Below are 8,713 nucleotides of genomic sequence, written 5' to 3'. Positions count from 1 at the left end.
GTGATACAGCCACTGTTAAAAGCAGTATGGAGTTATCTCAAAAAATTAAAAATGAAACTGCCGTATGACCCAGTGATTTCACTTATGGAGCCAGAGTCAAAGAAACCCAAAATACTGATTCCAAAGAATATATGCACCCTTGTGTTCATTGCAGTGCTATTTACAAAAGCTAAGGATTGGAAGCAACCCAAATGTTCTTGAGTTCATGAGTGGCTAAAAAAAGCTGTGGTTCATTTACACAATGGGATATTACTCAGCCCAAAAAAGAAATAAAGGAAGAGAAGAAAAAGAGGTTTTACCTTTTGCCACAGCACAGTTGAGTCTGGAGATCATTATACTCAGTAAAATAAGCTAGTCAAAGAAAGACAAATAGCATATGATTTTAATTATATGTGGTATTTAATGAACAAAATCAACTAAAAAACAAAATAGAAATAAACTCATAGATTCAGAAAACAAACAGATGTCAGAGGGGATGAAGGCTGGCTCAGTGAAAACATCGAAGTGATTAACAAAGAAAAAGAACATTGAAACACAACATTATGGTGATTACAAAACGAAAAAGGGGATGAGAGAAGGTAGAAGAAGATAAAGGGAGAATAAATGGTGTTGGAAAGACATTTGAGTTTGGATGGTGAACATAAAATATGATATATATAATGTATTATAAAATTCTACTCTTGAAAGTTATATAATTTTATTAGTGTCACCCAATAAAATCAGTAAAAATTTCTAAAAAATACAATTCAAACTGAAATCTGATTTAAAATAAAGTAGGTGAGTGAAGGAGGAGGAATAGATGTAAAAATAAGCAAATTTCATTTTAAGGTTCATCAGTTACTTAAAAATTTATCCAAAAAACATTTTTCTTCACCATTTGATTTGGATTAACATACTGTGGTTTGATCAGATGTGAAGGGAAAAGTGCAGAGAATGCCTGCAAACTTTGATTGATGCGTGTATAACAGTTGAGCTTTACAGGCTATTGTAAAGCTCTTTCCAGCATGTTAGGGTGTTAAAAAAGCTAAACAGAAAATATGAATTATTGCAGAGTTTCCTAGAGCAAAACACACCCTTGTGTTCATTGCAGTGCTATTTACAAAATAACTCTAGTTTCCTAGAGTACAACATAAGTAAACCATAGTTTCATGATATCCACTCTATAGAAAGAGGTTTAGATTGTGATGTATATGAAAAAAAGTGCTTTAGATATGGTCACCTGCAGAGTCATTCATAGGGTACCAAGAGGCAGAGTGTAGTGGGGGATCAATAATGATAGGCATTCAGAGACAGTTTGATAGATATCTGGTATTGTGCTGTAGCCAGACTACAAAAATCATCTGTGGTTTGGCTGAGAAAGACTTTGAAACACCAATGTCAGTGTATTCTTCTGTGTTTCCTATCTTAAGGTGTTTTTTTTTAGAGTCCTGATTTGGATTGGCATTTCTCCTTGCAATATTCTTTGACTCTTCTGTCACATGGATCGATTCATATATCAGATGCTCTCGGCATTCCCATCATTAGTAACACACACACACATACACACATACACACATACACACATACACGGCCTCCTTTTGAAGTGAGAGGGGCTTCAGAAATCTAAGGTTATATTCATGTATTAGTCAGGATTTCTTTTTTTTTTTTCTTTTTTTTTTTTTTTTTGTATTCCTCTGAAGCTGGAAATGGGGAGAGACAGTCAGACAGACTCCCGCATGCGCCCGACCGGGATCCACCCAGCACGCCCACCAGGGGGCGATGCTCTGCCCCTCCCTGTGTTGCTCTGTTGCGACCAGAGCCACTCTAGCGCCTGGGGCAGAGGCCAAGGAGCCATTCCCAGTGCCCCGGCCATCTTTGCTCCAATGGAGCCTCGGCTGCAGGAGGGGAAGAGAAAGACAGAGAGGAAGGAGAGGGGGAGGGGTGGAGAAGCAGATGGGCACCTCTCCTGTGTGCTCTGGCCGGGGAATCGAACCCGGGACTTCTGCACGCCAGGCCGACGCTCTACCACTGAGCCAACCGGCCAGGGCCAGTCAGGATTTCACAAAGAAACAATAAGGTGTGTGTGTGTGCATGCGCGCGTATGTGTGGAGAGAGAGAGAGAGAGAGAGAGAGAGAGAAATATTTTGAAAATTTAGTTCACTTAACTGCTGAGGCTTAATGTGTATTCTGAAGGGGAAGGCCTACAAGCTGTGGGAGATCACCCTTTAACTCTATTCAAGCCTTCAACTGATTAAATGAGGACCACCACATTTTTAAGAGTACTTTACTTTACCCAGAATTCACAGAGTTAAATGTATGTTTCACCAAAAACACTCTCACAGTAACATCTAGAATAATGTTTGACCAAATATTGGCCCAGACATGTTGACAAAAATAGTTAATTATTACAATTGATCGAAACACATTTTTTAAAATCAAACAAAAAGTTGTTTTTTTTTAAATGGCTTCAAGTCTGCCTAAAGTTACTATAAAGAAGTTACCTCAGAAAAATTGACTCCTACAGGAATATTAATTACTTCTATTATATTAGTTATTATTCTGTACTGAACTTAGTACTTCATTTCGTAGCACTAGTAAGTGTATAAGCACATGTCATTTTTTTTTCTTGGCTATATTTCCAATTAGACAATAAGCTACCTAACGTATTTAATTAGGTCTGCCTTCTTATACTAGCACTTAGCAACAAAGCTTGAGTAGAACATGTGTTTAATTAATAGTTTTTGAATTAATATAGAACTAAAAGGTTGGTTAGACACAGAAACAACTGCTTGCAAGAGAATGGTTTTTGATGAACTGTACGTTCCTATTTATTCCCTACAGTACTCTTACATGAATTTCCTAGGCTTTCATTCTCAAGTCATAGTTATTTCCCTCTTTAAAGGGTATGGGTCAAATTTCAACATTTCTTTCTGGTGACCATCCATTTGGGCTCTATTTCTAGGAGCAGGTGAAGGGGTGTGTGAAAGGAGAAAAGGAATGCAGTCAATAATATTGTGATCAGTTTACACAGTGAAAGATGATTACTAGAATTAGTGGGTGACCACATTGTAAGGTGTAAAGATGTCGAATCCCTATATTTTACACCTGAAACTAATATAAGAAATATAATATTGTACACCAACTATACTTAAAGAAAAAATATATTTACAAAATTCAACATTTCCTTGTAAATTTTTCAGCTTCACTTCTGTATTCTTATTGAGAATCACCTTAGAGATGATCTGTTACCTGAACTTGTCATAAAACCCAGTCAACTCATGTTTGCTACATAAGTCCATTGCTAAAGCATCTAGTCTTACGTCACCAACCATTTCATTTTCCTATTGATTTTTCACATCTCAAATCTTCTCATTATGGTTTTAACATTGTATCATGATTCTGAACAAATGCTTCAGTCTGCTGACTATTGAAGATCTAATTCCTAAATTTTAAAAGTCTGTATGTTTTTATTAATGCTAATTTATGTCTTTACATTTTAATAAAAGTTGTCTGGCCTTGTCCAGGTATCTACTGGTTAGTGTGTCATTCTGTCCAAGGTTGCAGGTTGGATCCAGGTCAGAGCACATATGTGAATCAACCAATGAAGGCATGAATAAGTGTAACAGCATATCGATATTGCTCTCTCACTCTCTCTTTCCCTTTTCTCTAAGGATAATAAAAAAAAGTCATCTATTTTAGGGACTTTATAAATTTATTTATTAAAGTTGCATATGTATTTGCAATATTATTTAAATTATGTGCTAAATTTCAAAGATTCTACGTGCTATTCATTAAAGAGAAAATTTATTCATCTAAAGAAGTAAAAGCCCAATAATCGTAGAGAAAACCAGTGAGAGGGTACATAGTAAAATAATTTGAAAAGGGGGCAATTTTCAAGGAAAGCAAATTTTTGTACATCTATATTGTAGGAATCCAAGATTTATTATCCTCTATATCCACAAAATGCCTTCATAAAATGAATTTTTATTTACATTAATAGATTCAATACTATAGGATATAAACACTGCAGTCTACTCTAAGATGAGATTTATCTAAATTGTGATTTGATTAACTGAAATATATGAACAATTAAAATTAGAAAATTTTACAGTTTAAATCGTCATGAGAAAGAATTACTGCTTATATCATCTTGAGAATCATTGGCAATATAAATAACTGTATTTCAGGGTGTATGTAGGTCAACTGTTAAAATTAACAAAGACTAGTAGTTTCAAGAATGGGATATGAAGCTTGTCAGTCTAGTTTGCACCCACTGAGTTACCACAAGCTAATGAATGTAGTTCATTGAAGCTTCAATGACTTCATCTATAAAATAGGGATTAAAAACTCTGACATCTATGGTGATTTTGAATTTAAAAAATACCATATATAAAAGACTTAAGATATTTTTTGGATATCCATTAAATAGTTACTTATTAGTGTGGCACATATATAGTGGATATAAATTACATAATACTGAATCATTTATATTCAGATTGTAGGTTCTAATCTTTATTCTATGTTTGAAATATTTCAAGTGTAAAATTAAACATAAATTCTGAAGTAAGATGAATTACATGACAGTTTATACTTTTCATGACAGTTCTTAATTATATATAATTATGTAATTAGTTTTATTGCTACTGATATCTTTAATCAGAAGAGAGAAAAAATCAAGAAGCACTGAAGTCATTTGAAACAACTTCAAAAGATGTGTATAGAGTATTATACATATTTTTGGGAGATGTTATTGTACATAAGATTCTGAGTGATTTAGAATCTAATTGCCATTGGCCAACTTTGGTAATTCATAAATATGAAGTAAACAAGGGTATAGTATCTTAGTTCTCTTTCAAATAAATTTTGTAAACCTTTTACTGACCTAATTAGGTTATATACCTTAAATAAAGACTCTCTTCATTCATTAAATAAACATGTTGTGATGCTATATGAGTTACTATCAATTTCAATTTTTTTTAAATTTTTTTTATTTATTTATTCATTTTTAGAGAGGAGAGAGAGAGGGAGAGAGAGAGACAGAGAGAGAGAAAGAGAGAGAGAGAGAGAGAAGGGGGAGGAGCTGGAAGCATCAACTCCCATATGTGCCTTGACCAGACAAGCCCAGGGTTTCGAACCGGCGACCTCAGCATTTCCAGGTCGACACTTTATCCACTGCGCCACCACAGGTCAGGCCAATTTCAATTTTGAATTACAAAATAAAAAAAAACTGTATAAAATGCAAATTACTTAATTAGGTTACTGTCATGGCATATCATTTATATGGAGAACAGAGAATTGAAATAAATAGTTAAATTAGGGTTTCAAATGTCCATTATTCTCTTTTATTAGGTAAACTTTATCTCCATATATAATTAAAAATTAGATGCATTTATCTATTATTATCCTAAATAAATAATCTCATACAGTTTACAGCATATGTTTTAACATTACAGTTTTCTAGTGAAAAATAAATTACAAGTGGCAAAATATCAAGACACTGAAAATAACATTTACAAAAACATTAACATCTGCCCCAGGATTTTTTATTTGCTGAATGATAGGCAATATTTTACGATATGCAATATCAATCAGTCCTAAAGAATATGTGGGTATAGAATAAAATACCCATTTTTAGCTACAAAATAGAAAGTGTTTTGAAATTATTTTTACTAATTTACTAAGTGTTACATCTTGGGAAAATTACTTTGCTTGGATAAACTTTGATTTCATGATTTTAAGATGAAAATGATAATGCCAGGTTATGTAAATGATACTAAGATTATATTAAAAGTAACAGCATAAAAATAAAAATAAATAAAAATAACATCATATTATTAATGAGTATAGGCACTTGTTAGATCAATTACTAATGTTATTTAAATAAATAGCATTTTTGAATTTAATTAATAAATATACAAAATCTTTCTCAATTTACATTGTTGATAATAAAGCCATTGTATTGTTGAAATAAACAAATTCAATTAATTATGCAGAACATATAAATATATCATTTTAAAAATATTATTTACATTAAAAAGTAGAAATGTGAAGCAGGAATAAATTCTAAATAATCAATGGTTTTATTTTAAAATTTTTTGAATGTCTACAAATATTAATATGTATTACTTCAACTAATTCTATAGGGAACCAATATTTGTAATTTTCTTACACTCTATTTATTTTCCATTTGGCCTATAATTACAACATGTGTGCTATCAGAATGCTCCCTGCTGAGAATCCCCCCTAAATAATTGTACTATATGGCATATAAAAGGTTTATATTCAAATTGTTATTTTGGTTTCTTTAGCAACACAGATGCACCTGTTCTCAACACAATTAGGATGGGATATATTGAAGGTAATCAAAACAAATAATGAAAAATAATGACAAAGGGTTTGCTTGATTTGGAAAATAAAGCCTGATGTCTAATCAGGCATTGGCAAAGTGTTGATAGTGATGCTGTGTAAAATTAGCATATTTAATGAAAATTGATTTTGTTTATGTACAGGGGTAATGGATAGGCCTGCATAATTTCTGGGCTCTGTGTTTTAGGTATTAATTATTATTTTATAAATTACTCAAGACAATTCAAGCCAAAGGTAACATCTGTTTGGCACTGAGGAGCTACTTAGATTTAATTTTTCAGTTCAAGAGAAATAGCTATAGAGAGTTTAATAAACTATTCAAGGTCACAAAAATAGTAATCTGCCTTCATTAGGGATCTTTAATCTACTGCAGCCCAGATCATCAACTAAAGGAGTTTACCAGTAAAATAAATCCTTGTTCATATGTTATGAGACAAAATGGGAGAATAAAGAATTAGAAAAAAACCTGTTTTTTTAATAAAAATAATCTCCTCTTCAAAATTTTTAAAAATTTATTTATAATTGCTTAACTAATGCTTCCTTGCAGGTATATTCACTCGTTATTTTTCTCACTTAACTCAAAACACAATAAAAAGTACTTTGCAATGCTTGTCATCAAATTGTAAATAATTCTTTGACATAATATTCACACCTGAGAACTTTATGCATGTGACTAAAATTGAATTTAATTTTTAAAAATTCAATTAAAAAAGAAAGAAAGAGTATAAAAATTGTGTTAAAAGTCAACTCGTATACCAATATTCAGATTGTTAAACCTTCTAAAAATTAGCTAATTTACGCATCCTTCATATTTTCATAGTGTTTTGCATTTTAAAATTTATTGTAATATTTAATCTCACTCCAAACAATAATTAGAATAGAGATTTCATTAACATTGTTATCTCACAGTTGAGGTAATTGATACAGTGAGAGAATATTATAAAATTCACATATTTAATAAAAGTCAGTCTTCTGAGTAGAATTCAGGAGGGTATGGCTAACCTGTTCTTTGCTCACTCTAATAATAAGTCCACTGTGAATCTTAGAGTAAGACTCAGTCAATAGTTGGTGAAATGAGTCAAATTGAATTCTCTTGCTTCTTTTATCATTCATCGCATCCTCATTTAGATACAGAATGTTGTGTATGTTTTCCAAGTACACTTTTTTTTTTCAGGGGAGAGTGTGAAAGCAGTCCCCCACTACCACAAATTATGCAGTTGAATTTTCCACATTTGGGGAAATTGCAGGGGTCAGCACATTCGGAGTGCAATGAGTGAGCCTCATCCTGGGAAAACCACCTTCATGATCATGTTATCCCCCCTGCCAAGTAAGTATCCAAGTACACTTTTTTTTTTTTTTACAGAGGCAGAGATAGACAGGGACAGACAGACAGGAACGGAGAGAGATGAGAAGCATCAATCATCAGTTTCTCGTTGTGCGCGTTGCGACTTCTTAGTTGTTCATTGATTGCTTTCTCACATGTGCCTTGACCGTGGGCCTTCAGCAGACCGAGTAACCCCCTGCTGGAGCCAGCGACCTTGGGTCCAAGCTGGTGAGCTCTTTGCTCAAGCCAGATGAGCCCGTGCTCAAGCTGGCGACCTCGGGGTCTCGAACCTGGGTCCTTCCGCATCCCAGTCCAATGCTCTATCCACTGCGCCACCACCTGGTCAGGCCCAAGTACACTTTTTAATAAAATTTTGCAATTTAATGGAAAATTATCTTAGGCACTAGTTCATTAAATGACTCTGGATGACAAACATTGAGGATATTTGTCTTTTTTTAGATAATAAGTTATAATAGTTGTTAAAAAACATAGCATATCATATTGAAGACAATGAATGCATCTAGCTATAGTTTTCTTAATATCTTGTAATACACAATTGTACATTCTAAGTAGTCTGTCTATAAACCCATACAGGATTAAAAAAGAATAAGCTTTAATATTAATAACAATTGCATATTTTATTGTAGAATTTTAAAGCAGTGTCTCTTCTCTGGTGTAGCATGCATTTTATTACCTTTTAAGAATAAGATTTCACCTGACCAGCAGTGGTGCAGTGAATAGAGTGTTGGACTGGGATGCGGAGGACCCAGGTTCGAGACCCCAAGGTCTCCAACTTGAGCATGGGTTCATCTGATTTGAGCAAAGCTCACCAGCTTGGACCCAAGGTCCCTGGCTTGAGCAAGGGGTTACTCAGTCTGCTGAAGGCCAACAGTCAAGGCACATGAGAAAGCAATCAATGAACAACTAAGGTGTCACAATGAAAAACTAATGATTGATGCTTCTCATTGCTCTCCGTTCCTGTCTGTCTATCCCTCTCTCTGACTCTCTCTCTTTCTATAAAAAAAAAAATTACTTGTTTCAATC

General features: G+C 33.4%; 1 non-coding gene across 1 annotated transcript; it reads right to left on the bottom strand.

Annotated features, from left to right (window-relative positions):
* Positions 1 to 7,516: 7,516 nt before the first annotated feature.
* Positions 7,517 to 7,680, bottom strand: LOC136321382 (U1 spliceosomal RNA). The gene has a single exon (XR_010728640.1). It is a non-coding gene; the product is annotated as a U1 spliceosomal RNA (small nuclear RNA).
* Between the last annotated feature and the right edge of the window lie 1,033 nt (positions 7,681 to 8,713).

The sequence above is a fragment of the Saccopteryx bilineata genome, chromosome 1, assembly GCF_036850765.1.
Source record: "Saccopteryx bilineata isolate mSacBil1 chromosome 1, mSacBil1_pri_phased_curated, whole genome shotgun sequence".
NCBI classification, from domain to species: Eukaryota; Metazoa; Chordata; class Mammalia; order Chiroptera; family Emballonuridae; genus Saccopteryx; species Saccopteryx bilineata.
Note: the sequence above shows the minus strand (reverse complement) of the source record. Positions and strands in the feature narration are given on the sequence as shown.